This window comes from Gordionus sp. m RMFG-2023, chromosome 1, assembly GCF_954871325.1.
Source record: "Gordionus sp. m RMFG-2023 chromosome 1, tfGorSpeb1-WG-v2, whole genome shotgun sequence".
Classification (NCBI taxonomy): Eukaryota; Metazoa; Nematomorpha; class Gordioida; order Chordodea; family Parachordodidae; genus Gordionus; species Gordionus sp. m RMFG-2023.
In genome coordinates, this window is record NC_088775.1 from 91,653,828 (window position 1) to 91,676,019 (window position 22,192).

Sequence of the window (22,192 nt, forward strand, 5' to 3'; positions counted from 1 at the left end):
GTAGTGCAGAACCATGCACAAGTATTTAATTAGACCAATAATCAAGCCACTATCAACTCTTTTATAATTTATTACCGTGAGAACAATATAATAAAACATGTAAATTTAGTGGTTATATCAGATTGTTTAAAGCACAACGCATGTGCATTTTATTTATTTTAAAAATAGATCGTATTCTTGGAGGAAAGATTTAATAGAGTGGCTAAATTTTTTTTTCTGATGGAGCAATAACCAATATAAAAATAATAGATTTAATTAATCTCTTAAATTATGAAAATGATTTTGGGATAAAGGCTAAGTGACATTTTTTGAAACCGCACAAGGTAAAAGTCCATGCGACATTTTGGGGGCCGTTACAAAAGGTTAGCAGCTCGAGCAAGCTTGCAACGTCCATATGAACATCACATATTCAACATTAGATTTATTTAACTATGCAAGAAATAATATCTATGGGGTAAATTATATATTTGTGAGCAATAACGAATATATGAACATAGAAAGTCATCTTGAAAGCAGATTTTTGAGAGCAAAGAGAATTCTATAACACAAAGTTCCTAGCTTTTATTCCCCTAGACGAAAACAAAAGTCATAATTTATTAAAATTCCTTGGATGATTATAATATATGATATATTTTAATAATAAATTTTTGATTGTATTATATGTAATGCAATTTAGCAAATAAAGTTATAGTTTAGAATTATTTTGTCAAGTAACTTTGAGACAAAATTTAACTAAAGTGTTAAGCAAAGCTCATTATTCCAGCCACTTCTTAAAAATTATGATAAAGATAAAAAAAGTAAGGGCCTATCATTTACACATAATTTTTAAATTAACATTATTTCATAACTATTCATTAAATTAAAATATGATGATATTAATGTTAAATTTGTTCAATTTTAGCCATATAAAGAGTATTAACTCCTAAACCCATGTTGATCCCAGTCTAGGATTTTGTACAAATATAAAGCAGTGTGATATCTATCTACAGAAAAAAAATTTTGAAAAAAAAAATACCTTAAGGCCATTTCCGGTTTTACACATCCAGTTTTCGATAATAATCAAATGTCTATCATATTTATTTTTATGTCATTTTAAAGAACTTTTATTAAGCTACAAAATAAAATTTAAATTATTTTTCTAACAATTATTTCTCAAGATATTTGAAAATAAATGAGGTGCATTTTGTAAAAAATGAACCATTTTTCCGCGCTTTAAAAAGCATCTTAGCGGATAACCAGTGTTGGAAGGTAAAATTTCATTTTTATCTTAGGTATAGTATATACTACCAGTATACAAAATTTAAGAAAATTGAAGGGGGTAAGGTTTAAACCTTAGTTGATTTGATATGGAATTCACCATATATATTTTTATATTTACTAAAAAACTGTTCACCAGGGGTTTGAACCAAACTCTGAACTCTGGTTGGAGTTTGATATTTTCTAAATTTAACCCGAACTGATTTAACTATGCGTGACCTAAACTCTAATTTAAATTTGACAACGATATGTTGGAAGATATTTTGATTGAATAAGATTTTTAATAATGATATGTAATATATAAATAGAATTTAGGATCAGTCTTTAATTTTTTTCGTTATGTTGCATATACAATTTTCCTTATGTCGTTAATAAAATACATCGTTTTTTGTAAATATATTGATATTAGATGATTAGCTGTGATTTATTTCCGATCATAAAATTTATATCTTTACATCGTCTATGACACCAATGTTTGTTATAATTCTGATTTTGAATAATTTGGGTCATTAATACATTTTATATTCTGAATTTATAAAATTGATATTAATGACTGATGTGAGTTGGTGATGGGTATGTTTTTCCAGTTTGCATTTCCAGACGTGAGTTGCTTATGGTTATTATAGTCCCATTTCAATTATAAAATAATGGTAATAATTTAGGGAATTATCTATAGAACATTTAACTTGGATAATATGATACTGGAGGCCGGAAATTTAAATAAATATGTACTTTAATCCTATTCTTCGGCCCATCTTTAAAATGGGATTTATTTAAAATCAAAATTCACTTTAAAAATTTAAAAGGCATAATATGCAAAAAAATTAACAATGTCAAAGTTAGGTTTGGACGAAATTAGGGTAAAATTTTGGTTGGTTACTTCAATTATAAAAATAAACTTTGGAATTTTTCTTAACTATTAGGAATTGCTTTTTATAATTAGCTAGTTTTTTTATTGTTTATAAGCCCTTTTCGGCTTTTAATTCTTATATATAGTTATATAGGATCAAACTATAATTTCCTAACTTTTATCCCTTATTTCATTGATTAACTGTGTTCTCAAGCTCACAGTCTCATCTGCTACTTCAATTTATATTTCTGCATTATTTCCAACAATCTATTTTTTCTCTGGTCTAATTCTGCTTTGAAACTTGAAATCTTAAATATGCACTATTTCTTCTCAAATTTTTTCATTGGGACCATTATGTCATATTTTATTTTCATCAATATTATGGAAGGTCTAACTAATTTGCTTTATGAAAGATAGAATTAATATGTTTAAGTTTTTTTATTAATCCTCTGCCTCACTGGCAAATATTAAAAAATAAACTTTATTAACTAATGCTACACTTAGTTGCTCTAAATCCAAAAATATCTGAGATTAATTGTAAATTTTTTTTTTAGTATATAAAATCTTTTATCAAGTGAATATTTTGCGATCCTCTCTTATAATATAATAGGCAATTTTTTTTTAAATATAAGTATAAAATAACATATTCTTAAAAAACTGCTAAATATACTGTTAATTTATTATATGATAAAATATTTTTAGAATGGGAATTCTATGAATTTGGTAAATTTATTTATAAAATAAATTAATCTCAAATTTAATTGAATATTTATAACTATTGACAAAATAGCAAGGACAATGAATAGAGGTATAATATAATGACATTTGATGAAATTAATAAAAGGATTAGGTTAAGAATTTTCTATTACAATTATAGATGCCTTAATTTATTATGTATATCTCTTATGATATTTGAGATATAGTTAAAATTAATCAGATTGTTTAGGTGGTATAAAAATAAATGTAAGTTTTAACAAGTAAATATAATTTTTAATGCAGATAAATTATATATTTTATATTTAAAAAATCGTTCTTAACAAAATGTATCATGTGATTATGGATTTATTTATAGCCACCGTTATGGAAACTCTAAATTTTATTTAAACCAATTAAAAACACATGCCTCTAAACAAAACTAAAAAACTGTCCTATTTTCGGGATAATTAGATATAATTGTAGTTTATAAATATATATATTTTATATTATAACACGGCACTTATAATCACGTGATATTTTTTTTTAATATTTTAGTTATATAACATAGAAAAAGGATATGATAATTATTAATGAATTAATTCTAAGAATATAAAAATTACGGAAATAATAAAGATTCGTGTATTTAGTTCTTTAGTGTGTCAGATATATTTTCTTTTGTTGTTCTGATTTTGTAATTTAGTATAATTTTTGACAGTTTGTTTTAGGTAGTTTTTTTAGTTTATTTTAGGTTGGTTTTTAGGTGAGTTAGGTATTTTTTTAAAAACAAAGTTTTTTCTTGATAGCATGATAATAATCTGAATACACCCGTTGCTAAAATAACTTTTTGACCAATCATAATCTAACATTCCACCTTCTGTAGAATATCTAGCTAAAACCTTTGATAACATACTTAGATCCAATTTTAAAGATTCTGCCATTACATATGAGCTTCTTTATAATTTGTAATGCCTATATGTTTACTTTTTTGCGCATTCTAATTTTTTGTAAAAAGAAATTGAGTTTCTGGAATATTTATTAAACCTTTTTGAAAGAATTTATAATCTCAATACCCTTGTAAATTATTTCATAAAGATTACAAACATTGTTTGAATAACTTTGTTTTTACCACATTTTGCATTTTCATAAATGTTATTTATCTATATGAAATATTCTTAATTTCTGGAGAAAATAATTTTTAATTTAATAAATTCTAATCTTGGCAGAAAAACAAAAATAAAATGTTAAAATAAAAGAAATATAAGGAATAATGGATAAAATAAAACCTCTTTGTGACTTTACTCTTCTATATTTTTTGTATATGGTGACCAAAGAAATAACATAAAATTAATGTAGCGCTAATCATTATGAATATCTTTAAATGTCTCTAATTAACTTATAGTTGAAGTGCTTATTGAGTTTTATATCTTTTCTTGTTGAATAAATAGCTTTAGAGAAAATTATATTTTTCTCATAACCAAAATTTGAAAGAAATTGTAGACACGCATATAAAAAGATTAATTATCTCATTTTTCAAAATCGAAATTGTGGAGGTTAAATATCCATTGCCTAGGATTGAGGAGATTTTGGCTCAGTTGAAGGGTGCGAAATATTTTTCCAAGGTGGATTTTTCGTCGGCGTATTTGCAGTTACCTTTGAGAAAGGAAATCCGTAAATTATTGACGATAACGACTCCAAAGGGGTTGTTCGCGTTTTGTAGATTACCATTTGGGTTGAGCGTATCTACTCCCATTTTTCAACGGACCATTGCGTCAGTTTTTCAAGGATTGGAAGGAGTATTTTATAATATGGATGATGTGTTAATTACTGGCGTGACGCCGGAGCAGCATAATCAACGTTTGGAGGAAGTGTTTAGGAGAATTCGTGACAAGGGCTTGAGAGCCAGTAAGGAGAAAAGTGTTCTGGGGGTAATGGAGGTTGAATATTTGGGTCATCGAATTAATGGAATTGAGGTGTAATCTTTGGATAAAAATTTGAGAAATATATCGAACATGAAACGGCCCGACAATAAGGCTGAGTTGCAGTCTTTTTTGGGTATGGTCAATTATTACCACAGGTGCATGGAAGATTTGGCAAAGGTTGCAGCGCCGTTACATGATTTATTGAAAAAAGAAATTCATTTTGAGTGGAAGGATGTACAGCAAATTGCTTTTGAAATTTTAAAGGAAAAAATTGGAAGGGAGCCGGTTTTGGTGTGTTTTGATAATGAATTGGAAATTGTTTTGGCGGTGGATGCTTCGAATAAAGGAGTTGGTGGGGCGTTATTACAGGTAATAAAGGGCTTGGAGAGACCCGTATTGTTTTTCTCGCGTGTTTTTCGTGAGGTGGAGACTAGGTATTCTGTGATTACAGGAGGCTCTGGCCGTGATTTACGGTATGACAAAATGCCGTGAGTATTTGATTGGTAAAAGATTTGTAATTTTTACTGATCACAAACCGTTAATTCACTTATTCCGAAAGAACAATCGGGAGTTAATGATGCCCCCCCCTGGTTACAATGTTAGTTGTTGTTGGTGGGCAGCTTTAATGTGGAGATCCGATATCGTCGTGGTAAAGAGAATTATTTGCTTGATATTCTGTCCCGATTAGGATTAAATGAAGGAAATGATGAAGCGAATAAGGATAAGGTTCGAGACAATGAGAAAGCATTGGTGTGTTCGCTTTCACATATGCTACGGGGAGGTCCTACCAACTGGGAAGAACTTAAAGTCAGTACTTTAGAAGATAAAGAGCTGAGTCAAATAAAATATAAAATTATATTTAACGGGGAAGAAATCGTAGGAAAATAATGGTAAAAATTTTAAAAAATTGAAAGGGAATTGTCAATTGTTGATGATTGTGCAATGAGGGTAAATAGAGCCGTAATTCCTTATAGATTACGTGGCAAAATTTTGAATTTATTACATGCGGGACATCAAGGTCGGGAGAGGAAGAAATCTTGGGCGAGGGAGTATGTTTGGTGGCCAGGTATGGGCAATGATATTGAAAGAATTACAAGGAAATGCGTTCCTTGTAATACGTGTGCAGCTATGCAGCATAAGGAGGTAGGTCAGGTTTGGCCCCGGGCAAAGAAACCTTGGGAGCGTCTTCACATAGATTTCTTTGATCTGGATAAAAGGGCTTATTTTTTATTGGTTGATTCGTATTCAAAATGGGTGGAATACACCGAGGTTAAGGGTATACCATCAGAATGGTGATTAGAAAATTACGGGAATTGTATGCCTGATTCGGTTTGCCAGATACCAATGTTTCTGACGGAGGACCAGCATTCGTGAGCGATGAATTCAAACAGTTTTGTGTGGAGACCCAGACTCGACATATTTTGACGCCGTCTTATCATCCCAGCTCGAATGGGCAAGCTGAGAGAATGGTAGCCGTCGTTAAGAATTGGTTAAGGAAAGCAGTAAATTATAAGAATGGAGCGTACTTAGCTCAGTTATATTATCTTAACTCACGAAATCGGAAGGGAATGAGTCCTACGGAATTATTCCTGGGTCAGAGGACTAGGTTGCCGTTGGATTTTTTAAAGATAAAGGACAAAGGGAAGGTAGTTCTGGAAAGCCAGAAATTTAAATTCGGTGTTGGGGAAAAGGTATGGACTCGCTTGTTTGATGGGAGGGGAAAAAATGGGTCAAGTGCATTGTTAGCGAGAATAAAGGCTCGAAGTTGAGTGTGGTTTAGTTGAAAATGGTCGGCACGGTGATGCGCCATAATGATCATGTCCGACTTAGAGGTTAGAGGATAGTTGAAGGGAGGGTAAAATAGAATTTAGATAGGTATAAAAAAAAATGATGAAAATGTACAATTAGTGTTTTCAAGTAGGGTCTTGTTATTTCCCTTAGTTTAATTGTTTTGGTTTCAACCAGAAGGTTTAGGCTCATCTTAGAGCAGTGATACATATATATATTTATGCAAAGATATAGCATGAAAGGGAAATGAAATGTACGTGAACTGTTGGTAACCTTTTTGTTTTGGTTTATTTATTATTAGTTTAAATTATTTCATGTTTGTAATGAGAAAAGTTGGTATTCATTGAGGTTACTTATTATTGGTTTAAATTATTTCATGTTTGTAATGGGAAAAGTTGGAGGTTACCAGTTGTTAGCCATAAATAAAGGATGGAAAAAAAGGGAATCATATATTGAGTTAGAGAAACTGATTTGATATTTTTATTACTTATTTGTGGTTGTTATTTTTAGTCAAATCCCCGAAACTAAACCAAAACTTTCTAAAAACGAACTGTCAAAAATTCTACTAAATCACTAAAATCAGAAAACAAAAGAAAATATATCAGACACACTAAAGAGCTAAAAATACACACGAATGATTTTCTTTATTGTTTTTGTAATTTTCATATTCAAAAATTACATAAAATAAAATAATTTTCAATAAAATCCGTAATTTTTATAAAAAAAAAATTAATAATAATCTCATAAAAATATATCATTATTACATCCAATTTTTTATATCCAATCAACCTTTATTTAATCGGTTGATTGGCATTTCACGTAAAAAATATAAATGTATTCGTATTTACAAATACGACATGCCACCCCTTTATGGGCTCGTGGCATATCGGCAGATATAAAACAAAAATAATCTTAAAAAAAAACTTACAATACTATTTCGAGAATATTTTTACACATAACTTTCTTAAACCGACATGGGGTTGACCCAAAAATCTTCAGTGCCCGCCATCTGCGGAACACCAGCAGTTAACGTAGTGGTCACCACTTTCTGCAATATATCCTCCCCACTCGGACCTCGGGATCCATTCAGGAGCTGACCTCGAACATCAAAATGGCGAATATTGAGAGAATGTCTCTCCATGTCCCTATCCAGCCCTGAGGGAATTGGGTCTATTGGCTGTCCCACCTCTAAATCGTGATGCAAGCTTTTTCGTCCTTCGTTGATTCCCACTCGTGGGTTTTCAGATAGTACTTCCAAGGGTACGCGAGTTCCCCGGGATGGCCGGGAACACTGATGCCGCAAGTGTCCCACCTCCTGGCAATTCAAACACCTTCACCCATCGATTTACTGTGACCCTGAAATCCGCACAAAGTCTCAATTTACCATTTGCCTTTTTAACAGGCACTAAAGTAGTTGCCCATTCACTATATCCCACAGGAATAATAATGCAGTACTTCACCCATTTATCTAATTCCTCATCGATCTCCTTCCTCCATTCGAAAGGAACTCGCCGACAGGCCAAAAAGATCGGTGAAAAGCCCTCCCTAAGTTGAACATCAACTTGATAATCATTCAAACAACCTAATTTTTCATCAAAAATGATGCCATACTGCCTCACTAAAACAGGAATAGCTTGATTAATTTTACTCCAATCCTCTTTTCCCCCGACCATAATTTGCTTCTCATTTATCTCATCATTAAAATCTGACTTACTCGGTTTCTCCAACATCTCCTCCGAAATTTCACAAATTTTATTACCGGTATTATCCAAATTTCCATTTTCTTCAACCTCAGTTAATCCATTATCACTAGTATTCCAATAATTATTAGGAGGACCAATCTTGGTAATCCAATCCAAACCCATAACAGTCTCAACATTTTTCTTTACTACCCATAAATCAAAACATAGTATCGTTAAGATTAACTCCCAATTTGGCCTTTCCCAACACAGCGACTTCCGACCCATCAAACTGCCTGACACACATAGCCTCTTTTTCCAGCTTACCCCCAGGCCAATACTTATAAAAATTCTTCTGCGACATTAGAGAAATACTAGCCCCGGTGTCAAATAGCATTTCTATATTCCTATGGTCAATTTTAAAACTAACCCTCGGACACAAACATGGTTCATCTAATCTTTCCGTCATTAAAATATCATATGTTTTAATCGGATAATCAGCGTTTATTTTATCTAAAATAATAATTTCATTGGCATTCGCATTGCCCCTTAAATTTAACTCAGAATTTAAATTCTTATTACCGACAATTACATTTCTTTTAACAAGATTTGTGGGACATCTTTCCCAAATAAAATTCCTAACATCCTTTCTAAGAGAATAACGGACAATATTTCTCGGATATTGTTCCCATCTAAATCGACCAACCTCCCTCTCAGGGAACTTACTAGAATGATTTATTATCTTTATTCTATCATTCCCATTATCTCGATTAATAATATTAAATGTTTTATTATAAAAATTTTTCCGAACTCTCGTAGGCCCACTCCTATATGATTCACCTTGCAATCATATAGTCAACACAAATTTTGAGATACCTCCATGGAGTCCACAGCCACATGTCCCGGCCTTTTACATTTAAAACATAATCTGACCCCATTTAAACTAACTATAGCATTTCCTACTTCAGATTTTTTTAACGGAAATCCATCTTTAAACCTATGCTCTGGGACCACGCAGGTATCCATTTTATGTCCTCTCCATCCGCAACGATGGCAAATGATCATTTCCACAAATCTTTTATTTCCCGACAATTCCTTATTTTCCTCGTAATCATTAGATTTCTTATTAATATTTCTATCACCCACCTGGTTCTTAACCGGATTTTTACTTTCCTTTATCAACGCATTGATGGCTTCTTTCATTTCTTTCATTTCCAGGAAGATTTTATCTGACCTCTCCCCAACATTTCCAGCCTTGATTTCCTCTAAAACATCTTTTAGATTTCTTTCCAAGTCTGCTATTTTCTTCCCATAAATATCCGATATTAAATTAAAATACGTTTATGCCATTTTCTTTTTATAAACCTCTGACATCGCAGTGTCCTTCTTCCAACTGCAATACATGCCTGCCAGTACCGCAGTAGTCCTTTTTATCAAATATTTCGCCATAATGACCAATATATAAATTATTACCAATATCCCCATTACCATGCCCTGCTTAATTAAATCCAATTCATCAAAATTTTTATACAAAACTTTAAGAACCAAATTCTTATATAATGCAATCTTAGTAGCCACACTATAATCATCATGATACCTAAAATAATGAAGTCATCTAATACTCAATTACAAAAACTTTAAATATTTGTAGAAAATATTAATACAGCACCTTAAATAAAAACTTCACTAGCAAAATCGTATAATGATTAGTACAAATGCGCAGTCAAAAAATTTAAAGAATTTATATAATTAAAAATTTTTTTGTTTTACCTACTAAACCGAATAACTCCTAGGAAACGATTAGCGTCACAAGCACCACTAAAAAAAACAACCAACTCAAACAAATCCCCGAAACTAAACCAAAACTTTCTAAAATCGAACTGTCAAAAATTATACTAAATCACTAAAATCAGAAAACAAAAGAAAATATATCAGACACACTAAAGAGCTAAAAAATACACATGAATGATTTTCTTTATTGTTTTTGTAATTTCATATTCAAAAATTACATAAAAAATAATAATTTTCAAAAAAATCCGTAATTTTTATAAAAAAAAATTAATAATATTCTCATAAAAATATATCATTATTACATCCAATTTTTTATATCCAATCAACCTTATTTTAATCGGTTGATTGGCATTTCGCGTAAAAAATATAAATGTATTCGTATTTACAAATACGACAGAAATTATAACCAATTAATTAATATTATGATGTATAGATCTTTATTGCCCAGCAGGTACATAACGATTATAAATTTTTATATAGATTTTATCATTTTTATTTATTAGATTTTTGCTGGAAATTATTAATTTTAATATCTTGTTCCTATAAAATTATTATAGTCTTCTAAATTCAATACTCGATTAATTTAAAAAAAGTTTTAAAATTTTATTATAAATTTTTGATATAATTAGAATATTTAAAAGCTAACCAAAAATAACGCTTTTATAAAATATTTCAAATATAATAATTTATTTTTAGTTATATCTAAAACTTGTAGAAGTAATTATTTATATTTTATATCTCATGATAATTAAAAATAATGATTTAAAAAATAAGAGTAATTTTCTATTGAACATATTTATAAACCGCATTATATTATGTCAGTTTTTGATGATAAAATTATTGTAAGATATACTGAGTAGTGTTTCCCTATTCATTTGCCCAAATAAAGTTAATAAGAAAAGTTTAAAATAAAAATTATTAGTATTTAACATATTTCTTTTAAAATAATAATTAAAATAATATTTAATGTATTGAAAATTTATTTTATTCTCATTATTATAAATACACCCAAGCGCATACACCGAGGAGGGGATAAAGGCAGATACTCTCCCCCCCCCCCCTTTTCCCCAAGCCAAAAATAAAAATGATGGCTAAAACATTTTTTTAAAATATTACTGTTTTATGCTTATTAATTTAAAATAATAATTTCTTCCTTTTATCGCATATATATTTCAATTTATATTTATTTATCACATAAACAGCAGAAATAAAATACAAATTATTCTATGTATTAATATAGATTTCAAATTTTTATTGACCTTATATTTATTTATCTATCATTTTAAAATTTTCCATAAACTTATTCACTATAAAGCTATAATATATATCAAAAATAATATTTAAGTTTTCACATTTATTTAAAAAATGGATATAGGGATCTTTTCATAGTCATCTCACAAAACAAAAATATATAAAAGATTACTCACTGTTAGTAATTAAGATTCCCCAGCTAATAAATCAATTAGTGGAAGAATCGTTTATATATAGATCAAAGTCAAAATATAAAGCTTTCAATGGAGTTAGAAACGCCTTTTTTTAAAAGAGTTTATTATAAATTCTCTTAATGAAATCAACCTAAAAAAATTAAGGAAAATTTTAATGATAGATCATAATTAAATATAATTGTTTAATCAAAAGTTGACTATATGATTTAATATTTGTCTGCCTTAACTTCCAGCTACAGGTCTATTATTTAAGTAAAGTTAGTTGAAATATACTATGAAATAAACTTAAATATTTAACTCAAAAAATAAAAGGTATTTGATTCAGGCAGTACAAATTTGCAAATATTATTACGGCTGAATCATACGGAATATATTCCAAGTCTTGATAGTTAATTAATTTTTTACAGATTTTTATTCTGAGGATGTTAAAATATAGATGACACTACTAGCTGAATGCAAATTATGGTGTAAATGGTTAACTATGGTTAATAATATTACAAAAACTGCTATATTTGATTTGCAAAATTTTAGACAAATTTTAGATTATAGCAATGATTGAAATAATAGCTCAATCCAAAAGAAATTGAATTTCAGATTATAAATTTGTAATATGCTATGCTTCTTAATAATATTTTTGGGCATTAATCTATATATAATTAATATGTATAACAAATTAAATGGTTAAAAAATTTGTAATTTTTTTTACAAATCTTATAATCGCATAATTTTACTATTGAATTAAATTATGCTCTAATTAATAAAAATAATTTAAATGAAAATATTTTGAAATATGGATGAACATAGTATTTTTTACATTGAGATTGATTGTATTTAAGTTATTTTATTTAAGATTTTGATATAAAAATTAATAAAATCTAAAAATAAAGTGGCTCTGAAAACCCACCACATAAAGTTTAAAATTTACCGTACCCTAAATGTTTTAAATTATTTTTAAATCTTTTATTAATAAAAAAAATTACTAGATTATTTTCTTATTCATCTATTTTTTTATAACCAATTTTTATTGGACAATATAACTCTGGTATCCCCTACTTTCAATGAAACTAACTGTCACTTAGTTTACAAAAACACAAACCAACCATCTTCATATTACCAGTGACCCTAAACACTTCTGGTTTTCTTATTAATATAGCTGGATTTTATTTTTTTTTAAATAAATCTCTATTTAAAAATTGCTAATATGTACCCCTTCAAAATCTACCCCATGTCTTCGCATTTAATTAAAAATTGTCTTCAGGATATTAAATTAACATAAATATTGACAAAAAAAAATTTCGACGACACATCTTTTCAGAAAAACATTTAAAAATAATTTTATTTATATGTGTAAAAAGTCTAAATTTGTGTCGTTGGAATTTTAATTTGTATTTAAAAATTTTCCTTCGTATATTTCTGTGAAACATTTTTTGGAATTATTTTATCATATTAATATACCTTTATGGTTTAACTTCAAAATATTTGTATAGTTTGTAATTTTTTATATAAAAGCCCTGGTATTACCATATCTCCGGTCTTCCTTTCTCTCTATTTCACTTAAATATTTTAAACTAAAAACAAATTTCTGGTTTATTATTATTTAAATAATAACGGACATTTATATATACGATAATATCCTATTTATAAAAGTTTATGTGCTTGGTTTAAAAATTAAAATGCCCTCAAAAATGTTTGAAATAAAAAACCTATATTATTTTGATATAAATATATAATAAAAAAATGATTACCTAAATACACTAAAATATTTTTTATTTTTGTTGAATACAGTAAATTAAATTGTTTTTAATGTTGAGCAAATTAAAACTTATTAAGGGGTTGGAGCGGGCTTTGGAATTTTTTTAATATTAAAAATATATTTAACTGCCGACCTGGGTCCTTTATTATCAAAATATCTAAGTTCTTGAAGGGTCTCTATGATGTAAGTAGTATTAAAATCTATAATATATATAAAAGCCGTGTCACAACAAATTTAGCCAATAGTATTGTTTTATTAAATATTCGTCCAATAAAAATCATAAATGTTAAGCCAATTTCAATTTTATCATGTGATTATATATTTATTTTTTAATATTTTAATGATGATTTTCATAAGATATCGCGCCAGAAGGAGAAACACCTGGTAATTTATGTTACATATGATTTTATTTTAATAAATATTTGACATTGTATACTCAAGGTCAGCCTCAGATTTTAATAAATTATAAATAAATGAAATTCTATCAAATTAAAAAATATAGCCTAGCCATTTTATCAGAGGATAATAATTTTGATTTTCACAGTTTCAATGTTTAAAATATCAAATATATTTTGAATATTATATAATTATATATTTTTTAATTAAGTAATTTTTATATATATTTGCATTTATATGATTACTAGCGACAAAGAATTAGAATATTCCCTTAATTTTAAGATGGATAAAATAAATTAAAAAACCATGCATTATGAATTATCACTTTTTGTAATTTTGCAACTTGGTAAATCAATGTAATTGTTATCATGGAAGCAGATTTTTGTATTTTTATTTAATACAACTCATTTGCCGTTAGCATCAGGGATGTGAACCCAGACCCTGAACGCTTGTCTGTACCCGAACCCGGACACTTTTTAAAAGAGGAGTGTCCAAGGGTTATAGGTGTCATAAAAAAAATTTAAAATAATATAAAATATTTTTAATTTTGTTAACTTTCGTGGAATCATTTATTTTATCTTTGCGTTTTTCTTACAATTTTCTTGCTGGACTTCCATTTTATTTAGAGGTTGATATCATAAATTATTTTCTAGTGTATGTGATAATATTTTAATATGTAAATTTATATTGATTATTAATGATTGCGTAAAAAAATCACTTTAAATCTATCATCAATAAAACAAGGGATGTTGTAAAATATTTATGAACCCCCACAATTGTAAGAATATTAAAATCAATGAAAAAGTCAATTTCAATATTAGATTGCAAAACATGTTTATTCTCAATTTGTATTATGCTAGAAGAATTATTAAGTTTGAAAGATTTCTGTAATGATTTTATTATACGAACATGTAAATTCATTTTTTCGGAAGATGATTGGTGCCAAATAAAGGATTTTACTTGTGTATTGGTTCCTTGAAAATAACAACATTAAGATTACAATCAGAACAATTATTTTTATCTTATTTTTATATCATATGGATTAGATGCCGAATAATTTAGAAAGAATTACCGATTCTTTTTCATAAGAAATATTATAAAACATAAAAATTCGAGAACAACAATATTTGCAAAATAGTGCTGTATACACCTCTATATATCTAGACCCTCGATATCAGTTTTTATCGAGTATTGAGCAAAAACAAATGGCTATACTATCTTAAAGTTTTATGGCATACGCTAAACTCCATTATTAACAATATATTGGAGGCTACATCGTAGTAATAATAATGATAAATAGCAACATTGATTATCTTAAACTTTTACTTTTAGATAGAGTAAAGAAAAATCATATTAGAATATGATAGAAAGTAGGATCAAAAAATGTCTATTGCATCTTTAATAGAAAATTTCTCAGAGTTAAGAGAATAAATAAGGATACAATTATTTAAAAATTGTGGGAAGAAAATTCTTCAATATATCCAGAATTATATATCTTGTCTAAAATCGTCATGGCTATACCGGCGACACAAGTACAATATTTTATGTATCATAAAGATAACTATCTACGTTCGGCTAGCGTAAAATGTGGATTTTTATCTTTGAAATATATGTGTTATCCAATTTACTTGAAAAACTCAAGGATGATATATTATGATTGTGCGATTGAATAAAATATTTTAAATATAAATTATTTCATTTTTAAACTTTTTATCTGTAAATTATTAATGTGTATATATTGAAGTATAATATTAAATGAATGAAAAAAGTCTTATTTTGATCTTTTTTTTATGTTCCCTGAGAACTGGGACCATAACCCTGAACCTAAATTTTAAATTTTTTTACTGTACCCGAATTAGGACCTGGACCATGTTTTTTGTTGAACGGTCCACATCCCTGGTTAGCATAGCTGATATTTACAATCTTGCTATTTATTATGATATTGACTATCGTATAGGATATTCCATGTTATGCATGTATTCAACTGAATACCTCTCATATCTTTTCTGATGATTTGGCCTTTCATTCCATAGTTTTGTATCTTTTCTCATCACTTCATAATTGTTGAAAGTATATTATTCATATAATTTTTGTTTTACTTATAAATAACTATGATTTAAGTTAACCTCCTATTATTTGTTAACTTAGAATATCTTTTTTATTTTTTCTATTGTAATTTAATAATAATTTCTTAAATTTTTTTATATTTTGTGCCTATTTAATAAATCATTTGTTATTTGGGGGAATGGGGGTTTGTTTAAAATTTAAATTAGGATGAATATATTTCACTGATTTTTATAAGACATGGTACTTTAATATGTATTCATCAATTTCATATAAATACCAGGAGCTAACCAGTAGAATGATGGGTAAATCAGATATTTCCCCTTCATTTGATGAAAAATTATTTTGAAAAATTTTTCCAATAATATAAAATGGCAAAAAATATATTAGACAGATTTAATTCTAAAACACCTTATATCGGACTTATTTTCTGTATCCAAGAAAAAAATTAATTATTATGTGTTTTACTGGGTTTGGGACATGATATAACTAATTATTTTTACGATGTTGCTGCAAATGAGATTTCTGAAACCTATAAAATCTGCTGCACTCTAACTTATAATCACAGATGAAACCTTGGATATATCTATAAAAGAGCCGCTTTGAATATGTTTTCATATACAAATGAGGATAAAAATAAAATATTCTTAGTATTTTATTAAGTATCGGAAACAAGAAAATTTAATAGTATCAATAAAAGATTTATTATTTGTTCGATATTCTCCCTAACAAATGCAGATATTTCGTTCTATTTAAGATGAAAATGATAATTCAATTTATAAGTCAAAATCTATTATATAAAATTAAGCTGACAAATTTTTATTTCTTAAAAATGATAATAATATTTGAGAGAGTATTAGTTTTAAATGCTGAAATCCAAAGTTCTTAATTATATTTTCAGAATGCTAAATATGAAATAGAAATCTAGAACAAAATTCTTGAGTGATTGTTTTGATAGGTTTTGAGGAGAATTTAAAGCTAAAAAAAATATATTTAGAGGAGCCTTATTTAAATGGACAGAAAAACGCCTTTAGGATTCGCAGAAGCCCGAATATATCATATCATTAATTCAGGTCAGTTAATAAATATTATAGACATATACATAACCTTCCTAAAAATTAAGTAAATTAAAAAATTATTATGTACGATTTATTAAAATGTTATTATTAATTCCCATGGATTCTTGTTTTGCAGAACGATTGTTATTAGGACTAACACATCAAATCTCACATTCTACCGTGAAAAAATAACGGTTAAATTATTTTTCGCAATACTAAATGTTAATAAAGAAAAAGCAAAAAAATTTAATTTAAAATCCATTATAAATTTTTATAAATAAAAATGAAAAACATGTTATAATCTTAAAAAATCTTAACATTTATGATATTATCTACCTCACAAAATAAAATGTATTATTTTATTAAGTCCTTTATATTATAAATACTTTTAAAGGGAATAAATAATAAGATTTTCTATACAAAATATAAATTATAAACTTTTTCTGATTTTTTTTAACAATTAATTAAAAATAAATTCAGTTATTTTTGGAGTTTTGAATTGTCGGGTACATATTTAATTCTAAAAAAAAGACTAATATAAAATTGTTCCTAGTTTTTCTTTTAAAAAATATATTCCTATTTTGGAACTAAATATAAATTCAAATCATGCCAGATAATGAAAACAAAAATAGGTATCAGAGAAAGATAGATTCTTCAATGAAAGGATTTCGTTACTTACCTTTGAAATCTGATATAAAATAATGAATATAGTGTGGGGATATTGCATCACATTAATCCCTCACCAATCTACATACCAGATATGTTTTTAATTGAAGAATACCAATTAAAATTATATTTATTTTTTAACATCTATCTCAAAACAATGTCGGATAACGCTTACCTAGCAATTTTAATAAATCTAAAATATTTTTTATCTATTAGTTTTGGGATGTAAACCAGCGGGTAAAAAAAAATACAACATTATTATAAATTTATACATACAATTTGTCAAATTAATTTCTTTAATAATATTGATTGGTATATTTTATAAAAAAAAATGATAAAACAAGTATAATTGTGTTTAAAAATTTTCCAATTGAACTTTTTGTGAAGGATTCGCGATTTTCGTTTGTTATGCTAAAAAATTTTCGTGATAAATTTTTTAGAAAATATATGTAGACTGTGAAAAATTGCCGTTAGATGAAATGACTATTGGCTGAAATATAAAGTTATTTAATTTTGAATATTTATTAATTTTTTTATTTTGTAGACAAGTAAGAGGGTTTGTATTAATTATGAAGGAAAGGATGATACCCAGGTTGCATCTCAAATAAAGGATTTCCTATTGGATCAGGGGGTGTAGGTTATGCCGTTGCGTCACAGTCTTCATATATTTTTTTAAAAACTTTATCACGAAAAGCGTAACAAACGTAAATCGCAAATCATTATTTCTTAAACAAAAACTTCAATTGGAAATTTTTAAAGTTTTTAGGTGCATTTTCTTTATTAAATTAAGCTCTTTAGAGCCTTCGATACTATTTAGTAATTTTATATATTTTTACATATTTTTATATAGTTGTTTTAATATTTTAGTGTTTTATCATTTTTTTAAAAAAATTATACCAAAATCAATATTATCAAAATAAAATTTTATAATGAGTAAAAATATTTCTTTAATTATATTAAATAATTATTAAATTTTGTTTAATAGTTTATTTGATCAAACTTTACTTGTAATTCATAAACCTTTTATTTTTTCTTGAAATTATGTCCAAAATATTTTTCTGTTTTGTACACTCTTTTTTAAAAAAATGTAGGTTTTAAATTTAATGTTTAAAACTTTCCAACTTTTTCTTTATTTAAATAGTTCAAAATATTCTTAAAAATTATTTAATTTCTATAAATTATTTTTATAAAAAAGATTTGGAATGTGTAGGTAATATCATTAATGCTTTATTTGGTATGAAGGGAATTGAAGAGATTAATCCCAAAATATTATCAAAATATAAATTGAATGATATAAAAATATATTTATTTACTATTGTACAAAAAAAAAATTTAAAAATAAAATTATATATATTAATATATTTCTTTTTAAAATGAATCAAATATAATGTGCCTCCAATTAAATAGCTCGTCAAAGAATAAAGGATTAGTTAAATCCTCTTAATTTGATAAGAGGTGTACCAGAAATTTGTAATTTTTGATGCGAGATTATTCATATATTTTTTTTAATATAATTGCGGAAATCAAAAATTTGTTTAAATTATGGTGTAATAGTAACAGATAATATAAATTCAATGCCCAAATTATCCTGGCATAGTTAACCCTATTTTCAGGATATTTAAAATTATAATATCTATTGTCTATTATTTTTTTTATTAAACTAATAATACTTTAATTATTTTCCAGTTAATGGGCTTGATTCTTTCAGTAATTAATAAATTTAATATATTAATTAATTATTTTTGAATAAAATAATTACTTAAATCTTAATCCGTTTATATATATATTATATCTATATTTAATTTAGAAATGAAGATCGACAGAGATAGTATAATATAATATTTGCTTTAGACAAACCATTATATATATATATAAACTGTTTATCAAGAAAAAGTAGAGTACAAACTTTTGTTCATCTTTGATTATCAATAATAAGTTTTGAGCTTAATATTCTTTAGTTTAATATTCATTTATTTAATATAAGGGTTGCCATTTCCCACATATTGAATAGTAAATTCCCTCTTTTTCTCAATTAAAATAGAGTATAACCATAATAATTATTAATTTATACAAATGTTACAGATTTTTATCAAAAATTATATTTGTTATAATATTTTAGTTTATTTAAAAATATATAATATATTTAGTTAAATTTGAGAATAATTTTATATCAATTGTTGACGAATCTAAATATATCTAGTTTACAAACCTTTAATATAAATTATATTCAAAATTTTAAAACATTTATTTTAATTTTTATTAAATAATTTCATTCTATTTTAAAATTTTACCTTAAAGATATATTGTCTAAATAGACTCATTGATATGCAATTTAAAGATTATTAATATGTAATTTTAAAATAAGATAAAAAAACATAACTGAAAAATTAACATAGAATTATTATTAATTCTCCTTTTTATATTATTAGAATATTCATATTAAAATAAGTCACATTTTTCTTTTTCTTTTATTATTATAAATTACATCTTATCTCCTTTAACCAAAAATAATTTTCCTTTTATATCTTTTTTTAACAATAAATAAATAAATCATCAAATAACCAATTATGTAAAATGAAAAATGTTCGTTTAAAATTGTTATCAAAAAAAATATATCAATTGTCAAAATTAATTAATTTTAAAATAATGTTAATATGATAAAATAAAACGTTAATATAAAATATCAATCACTTCTTTAACAATAACCAATAAGCTTGCAGATGTGAAATCCCAAATCTTTGAACAAGGATAATGAAGCTTATGAATGAGAGTTCAGGTTTTAGATATTATTTAAGTAAAGATATAATCTTCTGAAATTTTTAAATATTTGGAAATTTTAAGCTGTTCTTTTTGCTCTAGAGTTTGGAGTTTAATTGGATAGGCATAATACTATATAAGAATAGAAGTAAATGGGAAATTGTCCTCAGTTCTGTGAGGTCAGGGTAATTCTGTCAGGCCTCTTTTTATTCTAATATGTCCAGATGGTTCAATAATTGTAGGTATTTGAGCTTCAATATATATAATGAACCTTTTAAAGTCGAATTTATGAACGATTTAATTGAGACGACGATCTTTCCTTGTTTTAATTTCTATTTTTATAGTCACAATTTTACTCACTTGTAATTTAATCTATATTTCACATTAGTAAAGACATTAAAAGCTATAGGTAAATAACTATTATATATTTTTTATGATACTGAGTGTATAACTTAATACTATTGATAAATAAACAGTCATTGAAAATTAACTTTATTACCTTAAAACAAAAATATTACCTGGGATTTTTTTATTAATTGAATTTCCATTGTCTAAATGTATATTAAGATAAATCAAAAGAAACACACCGAAAATATACTAAACCTAAAATCCAGGTCTTTCTTTCAGCTGATTTTACAAAGATATTGAAGATTAATTATTTTAAAATATCTTAGATATAAATTACAAATTTTATAATAAGTGTAAGGCTTAACTAATATTTAATGTTGAACTAGTAGCTAAATAAAAGTTTAAAGTAGATGCAAAATACTCGCTTGTCATTATTGCCCCGATTCAATAAATATGGGTAATAAAGTTAGACTGAGTAAGACAGGCATAGCTTTGAAAGTCATCTTATACTTATCTCTATTCATTTTACATAGTATAAACATATTATAATTATTCTATATATTATTAAAGAAGGAAATTAGATAAATGAAGAATCCGTGAAACAATAAAATTATATATAAATTGTTATTTTAAAATCTTAAACTGTCGTAATTATGATATTATTAAAACATGGGATCCGCTTTATAACAATTTTTTTAATAGATTATAAGGGTATTGGTTATCTTTGCTAAAATTGTGATTTAATAACATTTACATTATTTCGATTATTCAAGATTATAAGTGTATTATGGTTAATTTACTAGAATTGTGATTTATAAATATTTACATTATTCATTTTCTAATTAATAATAAAATTTTGGGTTCAGCATCACAAACCAATATTTAGTATGTAAAGTACTTCTTAAAAGATTTTTTTTTAAATAAAGAAAAACCAATAGTGTTTTTAGGTCCGATAGTTGTAAATATTTTTACCAAAAGTAATCCATAAAATAAGAGTAATAGATTTTATTCAGATTATTGGTATCATTCGTACTAAATGCCGATATACACTATAATTATGATAAAAAATTAAAAATACGTCAATCATTATAAAAGTTTTGGGTATGAATTTTATAATATTTCGCATTTATTTTAGAATGTATCTAATGGTTAGTAAGAGGGCAGAAAATACAGGTTAGAGTTAATATATATATATAGGTTGACTAAATTTTGGCAGTAGCAATCCAAACAAGAAAATCAAACATTCAACTAGTTTGAAACCTTCTGTTTATGCTCCTTAATCTCTAAATAATATAATAAATAATAGTAACACTAGATATTTTTAAATTGTTATTCAAAAAAATTTACGTGACCAGCCTTTTTTGAGTAGAATTTTATAATGCTAAACTATGTTTTGCATAATGAAAATGTATTTTTATTAAATAGGTAAGTGATTAAAAAAAAAATTGTAGGCAACAAACCCAGTATCAGGAACCTTTAAACTTATTTTATAGAAACTTTTATCACGAATGTCATGAATGGCGAAGGAATTGAGCAAAGGTAACATTTCTAAACGAATTAGTTATCCATGAAACATTTAGCGAAGACAACACCGCGAATTTATTTCTGCGAAAGTGAATAGCGAACACTTTCATCTTGAACCAATTTAAAGCAAAACACACATGGCCAACTCTTTGTATGAAAATTTTTTTTTTATCTCCGGGCGAAACAATATATATATTGCGA

At 26.3% G+C, this 22,192-nt stretch overlaps 1 long non-coding RNA gene across 1 annotated transcript; it reads left to right on the forward strand.

The window, feature by feature from the left end:
• The first annotated feature begins 2,805 nt into the window (after nt 1-2,805).
• Nucleotides 2,806-21,170, forward strand: LOC135922323 (uncharacterized). The gene is made up of 11 exons (XR_010570852.1): nt 2,806-2,830; nt 2,898-2,915; nt 10,414-10,431; nt 10,677-10,697; nt 13,536-13,562; nt 17,579-17,599; nt 18,558-18,572; nt 19,049-19,069; nt 19,170-19,190; nt 20,508-20,528; nt 21,038-21,170. It is a non-coding gene; the product is annotated as an uncharacterized LOC135922323 (long non-coding RNA).
• Nucleotides 21,171-22,192: the final 1,022 nt, after the last annotated feature.